Below are 13,571 nucleotides of genomic sequence, written 5' to 3' on the forward strand. Positions count from 1 at the left end.
CTAATGCTTTTAATAATCATTTTTCTCAGATTGGGGAAAAAGTTTCAGCTTTTATACCTAATAAAGATATTGATTTTAGACAATACCTACCTAACCCAACAATTCCCTCACTTTTTTTAGCTCCTGTTAGCCCTGGAGAAATTCTTGAAGTCATTATGAACATGGGGAAAAAAACATCACAAGATGTGAATGATATTCCTTTCCCTTTGTTACAATTTGTAGTGTTAGAATTGTTAAAACCTTTAACACATATCTTTAATTTGTCAATTGAAAAAGGTATTTTTCCTGCAAATCTAAAGACCTCAAAAGTTGTGGCAATTTATAAAAATTCTGGCTCTCCACTTGATGTTAACTATCATAGAGGAATAGCAATAGTAAATCAAGTATCAAAAGTTTTTGAAAAATTAATTTGTAGGAGGTTACTAAATTTTTTGTACTCTAATGATTTCTTTGATGAGAATCAATTCGGTTTTCTCAAAGATAGGTCAACTAACCATGCAATTCTTAAAATAATTAATTATATTACTGAATCTATCAATCATGGAGACTATGTTGTCGGAGTATTCCTTGATGCAATGAAAGCTTTTGATTCTGTTAATCATGATATACTTTTAAGTAAGCTTGATAATGCTGGTATACGAGGTAATGCTCTTAACTGGTTCAAAAGCTATCTGAGTGGCAGAAACCAGAAAGTAAAAGTTGGAGAATCTTGGTCTGAATTACAAAACATTAACATTTCCGTTCTTCAAGGTAGCATTTTAGGCGTAATCCTGTTTATAATATTCATTAACGATTTACATAGAGCCTCTGATAAAGCCCTAACTGTATTGTTTGCTGATGATGCAACACCACTGTTTTCACATAGCAATTTAAATGAACTAAATGTATTAGTAAATAAAGAACTTAGTAAAATCTGTGACTGGTATAGTGCTAATAAGCTTGCACTGCATCCAGATAAATCTAAATTTATTTTATTTAAATCCAAATATGACAATTTGGAACAATTGTCTATTAACAATGCAAGCCCATATTTTCCCCTTTACCTTAACATGAATGACTCTGATGAATGTAACATAACTAAAATTAAAATGATAAAGCACGTTCCTAATTCTGATGAAAAAAGTGTACGTGCACTAGGAGTTCTATTGGATCAAGATCTAACTCTAGTAGAACATGTTAAATCCTTACACTCAAAATTATCCAGAAATTTATATTCACTTAGACAAATAAGTAATCTATTTCCTACACCAATATTAAAACTGGTATATAATGCTAATTTCCAATCTCATATCAATTATTGTTCAAATATTTTGTCTATGTGTACTAAAACTACACTGGATCCTATTATTAAAATGCAGAAGAAAGCTATAAGATTAGTCTCAAAAGTAAAATATAATGAAAGCACTACACCTCTATTTAAGGAACATAATATCCTTCCAATAATGCAACAAATAGAATATTCATCTCTTATGACTATGCATGACTACTTAAATGAAACTCTTTCTCCTTCTTTTTATCCCACCTGGATTAGAAATAATCACCTAAATGGTAATTACAATCTTAGAAATGGCAATGATATTCATATAAGGCCTCATAGATATGAATATCTTAAAAAACATCCAATTTTCAACTTTGGCATTCTTTGGAATAATCTAAGTGATGAACTTAAATCTATTGAAGATAGAAACCTTTTTAATTCTGATAAATAAATTCAATCCTTCTATAGATTAAAAATATTGTTTTAAAAGTTTGGACATTTCAAGTTTTAACAGTGCTAGTTTGACTCAATCAATCAAGATATGTTAAAATTGAATGAGGGCAGGACTTTATACAATTTTGGGTACCAGCATAATTTACATTCTAATGTTCTCTCCCTCCTTGCGTTAAAAAAGACAATATCTATAATTTTAACGAACTACAATGCTCTCTAGAAATTATTGTATAATCACACTTATTTTGTTGATGCATAGACGTCCAAGGGTGGGTGTAAAGGTGTGTTTAACCTCTCAAACTTTGAAACCCCTCATTTTAGCATGATAAATTCACTGAGTGAAAAAATCTTTAATATATTTCGGTAGACATTGCACCCTCTTCAGTCTAAATGACATAAATCATATTAATTTGATATACATATTAAAAGATAAGTAAAAATAAAGAATTTTGTAGAACTATAAAGGCAGAAAATGTTGCAAAATAAAGAAAATAATATGATCAACCTTGTAGTTTAGCTGGATGTTAAAAGTAAACTGATTTTTTAGCAAGAGTTTAAAAATACATTAATATACATAAATTTTAATCAAAATTTAAACAATACATTAGATAACCCCCAAGAAACCATTAGAAACCTTTAAATTAAAAATAGTTATTTCTCGCATCGTATTATAAACAGCTTTCCGCGGATATAGAATGTACAATTATAAGATTAAAACCATTTTTTTAGCCCCGAGATGCCGAAGGCACGGGATAAAAAACTGGTTTTAATCTTAAGATTGTACATTTTTATATTCGTAGAAAGCTGGATATAATACGATGCTAGACATAGTTTTTCGTATTGATGAGAACAGGTTCTAATCCACCGGTTTCAAATGAATACGAGAAATAATATCTTCTGTTTTACAGTGTCCTTATACCTATCTGTATTATTTTATGCATTTATTATTATCTGCATTCATAACAAAAACGATAATATTCAAAATTAATACATTGTAATACAAACCCAATGATGATAAACAAAATAATCTCGTTCTGTAGATGAAAATAATTGGTTAAAACTATTTTGAAACTAAATAGAATTTCGAACATAAGTACTTAAAGTTTTTGCTCTAGCGAATAAGATAACATGGTAATAAAACTTTAGGTACCAGTGTAATTTACAGTCCAATGTCCCCTCCCTTCCAGTTTATCTCGAGGTTTATGTATCTTCAGAAGCTTGGCAGTTTTTAAAGTCCTTTATTAAAATTGATAGTATCTTTTATTGCGCATTTTTAAAAATTTGCTAAAAGTATACATATAATATTTAGATTTAGATTTAAAACATAATACCTAATATTTTTTCATAAAAGATGTTCATAAAAAATCTCATTGCCTTTATATAGTGATAAGGACTGACTAACTTACGGACGGACAGACTAAGTTAATTTTTTAGTAGCTTCGCTATTAAAAAATGCGTAGATAGATTAACTGTATCTATTAGAACTGAGATTATAGGGAAAAGATTTAGATTTTTAAAACACGCATTTTGTGTTCTATAACACTTATATTCCCTAATCATATGTATACTTATGGTCTCAGGGATCTTAAGGGATAAGACAATGGAAGTGAAATTGATTTACATTCCCGATGATAATAAACAAAATTACCACTTCTGTAGATAAGAATAAATTGTTGAAAAGTTTTGACACTGCTATTTTTAAACCTACCAATCGAAATTTGATAAAATCGGCAAAAGTTTTTGGCTCAAAGAATAAGATATTGTGGTTTAAAAACTTAATTTACAGTCGAATTTAATATTAAGATGTTTTCATCCTTGTTTTGCATATTCATATATTTGCAAGATTTTGATGGGGGGGGGGGGATAATTGGGGTTTCCCTCGGGGGGGATTAATCTGAAAATTTGTGTGAGAGAGTTCAGATAGGATTACCAGGGAGGGAAGGGACATTGGGCTGTTTATTACACTAGTCTCCATAGTTGTATGATAAGTTACAACTTTTAGGACTTTCATTGGATTATGATTGTTTTTTTTATAAAGTTGAGTGTCCAATTAACCACTAATTGTAATCTACAGAAGGGGTAATTTTGTGTATACATAATTGGGGATGTACCTTAATGTATCTCCCATTGTCTTATCCCTTTATATCCCTGAGGAATGCGAACAGGGAGATTTATTCTGAAGAAAAAAAAATAAACGTACAAGGACAATAATATTCATGAGTTGTGTGGCCTTGGTGTCTGTGTGAAAGTGCGTGTGTTAGAAAAGGATCTAGCTAACCACTGCACTGGATCAATATGGTTCTCCTTTACAGTGAAGCTTCTTATAGACCTAGGGAAGAAAAATATTATAGACCCCCAACCAATAAATTTTTAATTTTTTGAAATTGATAGTAGATTCACCCTCTACTCCATACTTTATATGCCCCTAGAGGTTTCTAGAGGCGTAGCCACTAGTAAATAAATTAAGAATCCATATATTATTACTTGGATGTTGCATCAGAGTTTCATGTACTCGGATAAAGTGATGCTCGCAGTTGGCTAAAATGACAATATCCCCAATCCACCTTTTTACACCATCCCCCTCGTCTTTTACTGGATGAACGAATTGTCCAATAAATGAGGTCTATGTTATCAACCTAAATTGACGACAATTTTTCCCATATCAATATATCCACGTATATCATACATCCATTAAATTAAGTAATTTTACTAGAGTAAAAGTGCATATTACAATACTTGCAACCCTCAATTAGTTGACTTACATACCAATATACCCAATAATTTTATACGTAGTTTTGGGTACACCCCACCCAAAATATCAGGAATCTTAATGGATAAGACAATGGACAATAAATTGATGTACATACCCAATTAAAATATGTATCAATATCCGTAGAAGATATTAGTATAAAATTATTGGAGGAAAAGTTTAAACACTAAAAGTTTGTGTTAGTTAGTAGATTTTTACAATTTTTAATATTGTTTTTACAATTTTAAATATTGTTTCTACAATTTTTTATATTGTTTTTACAATGTTTAGGTTAGGTTAGGTTATAGGCTAGGGTTCCGATCGCCCACGGCTAGGCAGGCCAGAAGGCTATTTTCCTTAGAAGGCTACTTTTCTTAGGTAAATGTCTTGAGGCTACTTTGGACAAACCCCAAAATGTCCCAGTTTTGAGCAAGACGATTCCAGTTACGTCATATACGTTTCGGGAAAGAAAAAGGGAAGGGGTGAAGAAAATCTGGGACAGTTTGGGGTTTGTCCTACTTTGTCCGGAGGCTACTTTGTCTGAGGCAACTTTGTCCAAGATCCCAATTTTACAGTAATTTAAAGTAGAATGTCCCTCCTACTTTTCTACAAAATATATTTTAAATTCTCCAATTATATAAAGTAGTATTAGGTAAATTTTTTTATGTCTGTAGCAAAGGATCTCGCTCACCTACATATATGGTTCTCTTTTACAGTAAAGCTTCTCTGAAGGTCCAGGGAAGGTTTATAACTATCTTAAGGGAGGATATCTTCACCCCCAAGGGAAAATCGCCCCCACAACAACAAAAAAACTTATTTTCATTTTAAAACTAATATTTTAAGTTAAGGATCGACTTCCCCCTTTTGGCCTTAGGGTGCGTAGCTGCTAGTACAGAGCTAGATCTTTAAATCGTTTATAGGTGATTTAAACCGGGGCGATTCTTTCAGCGCGCCATCAAATTATTAAATACCAATCTTTAAATCGAAATTGCATGGGCGATTTGGCGCGCCCAGTTGCGCAGTACCAGCGCGGCAATGCCACTCACTGAGTGCCATTGCCGAACCAAATCGGGGTGATTTATTTAATAAATAAATATTTTTTTAATTACTTTAATATTTTATTGCAAAACTATCGTGAAAACATTTTTATAGTTATTTTTAAAATAAATTAAATATTAATGTTTTATATAAAATACCATACGGACACGGCATTTTATATAAAATACCTTACTGACACTGCTTAAGTAATAAAGTTGTACTGGCGCGGATCGATATTTTAGTGAGTGCGCAGGCGATTTAACAACACCGCGCCGAAAATCTTTTAAAAATCCATGTTTTATAGGCGCGCTGTGGCTAACCACCAGCGCACCTACGGTTCACCTCTGAAACGCCCCGATTCAGTGCACCTTAAAAACGATTTAAAGATCCAGCTCAGAATAGAAAATAGATAAAATAATATTAATATCAAGTTGCTTAAACCAGATTTGCCGAAAAAGTCATATTCAGTGATTTATTAACAAAAATGGCATAAAAACGTTTACTTGATTTTGTAGACCTATATTTAGTCGACGTGTTGGCACTACCAGGGTGGAAGGTTAATTTGTCAGAAGATTAAGATCTCAATAACTACCGATACGTTTGTGTTGACCTTTTTAAGGAAACTTCACTTAGGTTTTAGGATAGTTTTAGGCTAATTAATTTCAAGATTTAATTTAAGTCTTAGGATAGTTTTAGGCTATAACTTTTAGAGATATCTTTCTGCCATACATCGCTTTACAAAAAATGAATCCTGACTATATTTGTATATATATATTGATATAATAACAGCAGAAAGGTTGACAAGGAAGGAAAAATACAAGGTTCGGCAGCCGTGCCTTAGCCTTAAATTTAAATTCGCATGTGTGCAAAAAAAATTGTGAAAATATGGATTGTCGGTTTAGGAACAGGTGTAGACTTCCAGCTGAATTTTATAAATTTAATATGACGATTTCCCTGAGGCTCACACTTGGCTGACGCGCGGCTGCCGAGCCTTGGAAAAATAGCTTAATATTCTTAGTTTAAAATTCCTAATGTCGCATGGCTGTCATTCAAATTTTCATCTCAATGTTCCCACAACTTAAGGTTAAAAATTCACGTTTTTTTTAATCAACATATATCATAGTGTTGGGGGGAGAGGGGGTGGACCTCCCCTCATAAATAGCCTCAAACCTTACCAGGGTAAACAACTTATTAACAATTGATGGGATTTTCAAAATAGCATTGTTCAAACGTATTTAATATAATCTACAGAAGGGATAATTCTGTTTTCTTGTCTATTGTCTTATCCTATAAGATTTCAGCAATTTCAACTATCTGTTATTTACACAACTTTAAGAATATAGACCTTGTTTGTCGTAAGGCCCGTACAGTATAATAATATTGCTGTGCTTTACCTTAAATATAAATATACAAGCGGCTACGCCACTAGAAGCCTTTAGGGGCACTTAAGGTGGGAGGGGGAAAAGTCGACCACTTTTTCATTTAGAGTCTAAAAAACAAATCATGTATAATTAGGAGGGTGCAGAAACCCTTCCCCAAAATAGTTATAAATCTAGGTTATAAAGGAGAATCATATCGGTTTAGAGGTTAGCGAGATCGTTTCCTACAGAGAAAATGCTTACTTTATATAATAAGACTAGTGGTTGCGACCCTAGCTTCTAGGGCCGCTGTATTCGAAGATAAAAAAAGCCTAAAACCAATTAAATCTTTAAATAAAATGAAAAATCATTTATCATACAGACAATTTTCTACGAATGATAAAATAAAGATCATAATATTAATACCAGATTTGTTAAACCGAGCTGGTCTAGTCTTATAATTTTTCATTTTAAAATCCGCGGAAAGCTGTCTATAATACAATGCGATAAATATTCTAAAAATAATTAATAAACTTTTTCACATTTATATAAATCTAACAAAAAAACCTCAATGACGAAAATTTAAAATTTCTTTCAATAGAAATCTTTAAAATCTCGACGCAGAAAAAAGTTTTATTTAAAAGTGTTAACTATTGATGTTTAGTCGATCAGAATTAATAATTTGGAAAGTTTTTTAATTCTAAACAAATTTAAAAGGATGATTTAAGCGTTTTGTACGTAATATCTAATAGACTAATAAAATAAATATTTTGAGAAACTGATAAAAAAAAACTTTTGTTTCTTTATTAAATCTATCAAATCGACAAAAAATCATATCGACTGAGATGGGGCTAATTATACAACACGACAAAAACTGTTTTTTTAAATATCGAGAAATTAGAAATTATTTATTCTTCTTATTAGACAAATCATAGACAAATTAAATGGATGATTTAAGCGTTTTGTACGTAATATCTAATAGACAAATAAAATAAATATTTTGAGAAAATTGATAAAAAAAAACTTTTGTTTCTTTATTAAATCGACAAAAAATCATATCGACTGAGATGGGACCAATTATAAAACACAACAAAAACTATTTTTTAAAATATCGAGAAATTATGCCTATAGGCCTCTAAGGTTTAATACTTTAATCCCCAAAGTTTTGTAATAACCTTTTCTTATTCGTTGGCTTAACAACTTTGGTTTTTTTTGGATTCTGATTAGTTGGTTCATTAAGTTGAGTGTCTAAACGTTTCTGCCAATACTTGTTATCTGAGGAGCCAAAGGCCCGGCCCAACATTTTTATCAATTTTATGATTTGATTTTATTTGTCGTGGAACATTGTCTATAATACAATACTATACATGATTTATCAGTAAGACTGAGAACCGGTTCTAATCCAGAAAAATAATCGGTTCCGACGCTATACATACTGGAAAATCAAATATTTTTTAGAACAGTCTTGGATAACTCTAATAAAATATTACACTCAAAAATGTTATTGAAATTATTAAACCGATTTAAAGTTTCAATAGATCTTTCAATAGATTAAATATCTGGATTAAAAAATACAAAGAAAAAAATCTTTAAAATCATTTATTTATTTCTATTCATTTTACATTTTAAAAACAGGGTTAAATTTAAAGAGAAAGACTAAACTACATAACTTTTGTGTCACTTTTGAGGAAGACGATTCCCTTTTCTCCCATCTCTTTTGAAGAGATTTTCTTCCCCCCTTCCCTTTTTCTGTTCCGAAATGTATATGACGTCACAGGAATCGTCTTCCCCAAAAGTGACACAAAAGTTATGTAGTTTAGTCTTTCTCAATTTAAAAATTAAGTAAAATTTTGTTAGTATTGAAAAATAGCCTAAAACCACTGTAGGTTCAGTGGTTTTATACTGGTGAATCAAGATTCACAGGTAGGGGACATTGGGCCGTTTATTACAGTAGTCCCCAAAGTTTTATAATAACGTTTTAATTAGTTGGCTTAACAATATTAGTGACTTGCATTGAATTTTGATTGGTTGGTGTTAAAACGTTTTAACTACTAATTGTACTCTACAGAAGAAGTAATTTTGTGTATTATCATTGAGAATGTACATCAATTTTTCGGCCATTGTCTTATCCCTTTAGATCCGTATACAAATTGTATCTTTATAAATATAAATAAATTGGTCTTAAAGTTTTGACATGTTTATTTTTAAAACTTTTACACAAAATGTCCACTATCAATCAATATATTAACTTTTAACTTTAGATAATCGTTCTGGAGAATAAAATAAACAAAGATAACAACATTAATAAATACTAAGCTTTTAGGATAAAACGTTAGGTCGAACCAACATTGACTTGCAGAGGGTTAGTACTTAACATTCAGATTATTAATTGAAAAGTTTAAACAAAATCATATATGCATTTTTGCAGTAATATCTTGTTGTTCTAAGAATCATTATTCCAAAAGCAGAAAGGATAATTATATCATACCAAAAAATTGTCAAATAAATAAATAATCCGCAAGACTTTCTGTTAATGATTATAAAGTTCCTACACTATATAGATTGTACCTAACGGTTAAAGGAATCATTATGCAAAGTTTAGAATTCATAGGACAATTCTAATATGAAAATAATAATTAAACGAAGTCAACGTCAAATTCTGTTACGTTTGAACGTACATATTTAGCCTAGTTGCAGAGTAGACGTGCTAATAAAAATTTTACATATCCTTGAGAAAAAACACAGGGTTCTAAAGAGATAAGACAATGGAATTACAAATTGAAGTAAACCCCTAATAATGATAAACAAGATTACCACTTCTATATATCAAAATTATTGGTAGAAAAGTTGGGACGCTAAAAGTTTGTACAACTTAACCAAGACCAACGATTGAGAACGATTATGACTAAAACTTTGGGTACCAGTATAATTTAAAGGGCTCACATGAAGGAGACTAGCACCGGTGAGAAAGTAGGAGGAGCAATTTATGTATTACTAGCGGCTACGCCCCCTAGAGGCCTCTAGGGGCACTTGAGGAGAAGAGAGTCGAACTTAACAACCCAATTTCTTACTTTAGATTTTAAAAGAAAAAATAAAATAAAAATTTGGGGGGGGGTGTCCCACCCCCCAAGAAAATAGTTATAAACCTTCCCGGGACCTATGAAAAGCTACCATGTTAAGGGGAACCCGATCAGTTCAGTGGTTAGCGAGATCCTTCGGTACAGACACACAGACACACAAACACACAGACATCCATATTAAATTTATCTTATTTAATCAATAAACTAATATTTAATATGTTCATTATTTTATTTATTCATATTAGATTTAGGGTGCTACCTTTCTTCACTTTGACATTTGGTGCTAGCTTTCTTCATTCTTCGATTTCGGTGCTAGTCTCCTTCATGTGAGCCATTTAAAGTTCAAAGTCCTTCTTTCCCTGGAGTAAACGTAGCAAGAATATAGAAAGATTTTTTGCAAATAAAAATATACCGGTTATAAAACACACGGTAAGCGAAACAATTGTGTTAAACTATTAAATTATTAGAATAATGTTATCAAAAATATATAAATTAATCGATGGGGGTGGATTCAAATCCAATTTAGATATTGAACTTTAAAACTAACGTTGAACAGACAAATAAAAAGCCCCGTAGAAAAATAGCCAAAAACCAAACAAACAATAGTCCAATAATTTTAGGGATCCTTTGCTTCACAAAATGGATTGGTTTAAGGCTGTGCAAATCTAATGGCCTCCTGCAAACTATAGTGAAATTAACATTTTAAATTTCTTAGTACTACAAAATTTTATATGCAACATTTTTATGCCATTTTTCAACATCAAAATATGCTGGGAAGGGTTTTAAAAAGGGTTGGGGGAGGGGGGGGGGGGTAATAAGGATAATTGGTTATAAGTTATGGGGAAATAAAAGGGGTAAATTGTTATAACAAAGGGGTGTTTTAAAATCTTCAAAACAAATAAATATTTTCTGAAAAAAACATTAAATTTTTGTTAAAAAAATACTTTAAAACAAAAAATATTTATATTTTAAGAGAAAGAATAAAAGGGATTAAAATGAGCAAGCTAAGCTAAGCGCGCTTTCAAATGCACAGATTTAAGCAGATGGGTGGTGCATTGAGCGAGAGGGGGAGATGGGGGGAAATTAGCTACGCCGCCGTCCAAAATTGAATACCAAACTGTTTTGGCGGCAGATTATTAGCGCGCTCAGCATGAGCTATATGTATGTATTCTGTGGCGGCAAATTTTATGTATATTTTAGCTCGCCCATACGATACTCATGGCACTTCATGCTTTTTAAATGTATAATATGTATATATATACATAAATACAGGCGGATTTTCTGCCATTTAAGCTAAAATTGATTTATAAAACAAGCAAAACAAAACAAAATTTCTATAAAATTTTCATTTGAAAGGTTCATCCTTTGTTATAAAGTAATAAGGCTAAAGATCTCGGAAATTGTAGGTCAAATGGTTTATACTTTTCAGGGAATCTTCTTTAAAAACTTGGGATGGTTTTAGGCTACTTTCCGAATATATAGAGGCAAGGGATGAATCAACTAGAAATGTTCTAAAATAACGAAACCTTTTTTGATAAATCTTGCTAAAAAAACTAATTTGTAAATATTATTAAAACCACCATGTCACTAGCAGCTCTAGCCTAGCCGTGTAACATTGATTTCTAGGTTTGTTAGGGGGGGGGGACACACACCCAGTAATAAGCATACATATTTCATAAATATATTATCAGCGAATGCGTGTGGGGGGGGGATAGGTAAATAGCAAGACAATTTTATATTAGTTGGAACAACATTAAAAGCTGCTTTCAATAAGTTTTTTTTTTGGACCATCAAAAAAACCTAGCAACAACCCCCCCCCCCCCCCCCCTCTATTGTTTATTTTTTGAAATTATATTTTTCTTGCCCCTGCGTAGGAATTATATCCGCGGGGTTCTGCTAACCTTTACTTAACCTAACCTAACCTAAACTAAGCCACATAAGTTTGTATATCTTAGCGATTAGTTGTTGAAATAAAAGTTTGTTTTTATTGAAATCTTTTCTTTTTTACTTTGTCTTATATCCATTTTGATATAAACTATAACTATTATAGAAATAATAAGCATACAGGATACACATATTATCTTACATGGTAAACCAGGAATACTTATGTTGACTTCCAATTATAATTCTTTTTGTCGACTTACAATGAAAAAATGAATCTAATGGAAAAATACAATGGCCGATAAATCAATGTACATCCTAAATGATGATACACAAAATTACCTCTTCTATAGGTTACAATTAGTGATTGAAACGTTAGGAAACTCAACTTAATAAACCAACCAATCAAAATTCAATAAAAGTCCCCAAAGTTGTTAAGTCAACTAATAATAACACGTTATTGTAAAACTTTGGGGACTAGTTTAATAAACAGCCCATTTTCCCCTCCCTTCATGAATTCTAATATTGACAACATGATGATAGTTTTATGTCGATATAACGCTAGCAGTTAAGTATAACATAGGTTAGCCTACACCATAGATAATACAACACATTACTAAAAGTTCATGCTCATTAAAAATACATTCTCAAACATTAAATTTTATACAAAATTTGAAGCCATGAACACCTTATTACATATACAGCCTAGAGGCTTCGAAAAGGGACAGAAAGGGGCTAGAAAAATAGCTTAAAACCATCCAAAAACAAAAAACTTAAAATATATAGCATAAAACCATATAAGTAGCTTGTCTAAAATAAAGAAACCCATTCTGTTTAGCAGTTATTTAGATTTTAAGCTTCAGACAAAAAAAACTTACTACTTTATATAATAGAAAACTTATTAAGACATCACAGTACAGACAACCAACACCTTAATTTCACCACTTTTGTTTTAAGTTTTTAACTGTGCACTATACATGGTGTAGAGTTTCGAGCTGTTTTTAGGCCACATTTTCACAAATTTTATTAAGGATTTATTTTATAAAAGTGTAGCTACTCTATAACTAGTGTCCGAATGTACGACCGACCGTCTATCAACTATCATAATAAGTGCAAGGGGGGAGGAGACGTTGGATTGAAATTTCACCAGTAGCTAAAGTTTTATTGGATATTCTTTGTTTAATTCTAATAGGTTATCTCAAAACGAGCAGTATCTAAACAATAAATAATTTTGTTTATTATCATTGGGACTGTCCTTTTAATGCAAGTGACTAAATCTAGTGTCTAATGAGCATTACTGAACGGCATAAAAAGAAACATATCATTTAATTTTCAAGCCAATTATGAACATTTCTTAGCACCCACTACATACACATAACACTAGATATATTTATTGTAGACTAATCTTCTACAGGAAATTCAAACCCCTATCTTCAATCTGCTAGGAAAAGTAAAGATTACCTAAGACACTTCATTTTACAGTACGGCTTCGAATTGTATTATTATCCGCTGACTTAGAACCGGTTCTCGTACACGCTGAAAAACCATGTAGAGCATCGTATTACAGACAATTTTCCACAAATATTAAAATGAAAATCATAAAATTTATACCAGATTTGTCAGCACGGACCCTCAACCCCTTGGGGAACAGATCTATAGTATAGATGTATATTCAGACAACTACCTCCCTTCCTTTTAAAAGACCTCTTTCGTCTGCTTCTAAATTATTTTCTGCTATCTGGCTGTGTTGATAT

Source organism: Acartia tonsa, chromosome 2, assembly GCF_053477335.1.
Source record: "Acartia tonsa isolate MP-2025a chromosome 2, ASM5347733v1, whole genome shotgun sequence".
Lineage (NCBI taxonomy): Eukaryota > Metazoa > Arthropoda > Copepoda > Calanoida > Acartiidae > Acartia > Acartia tonsa.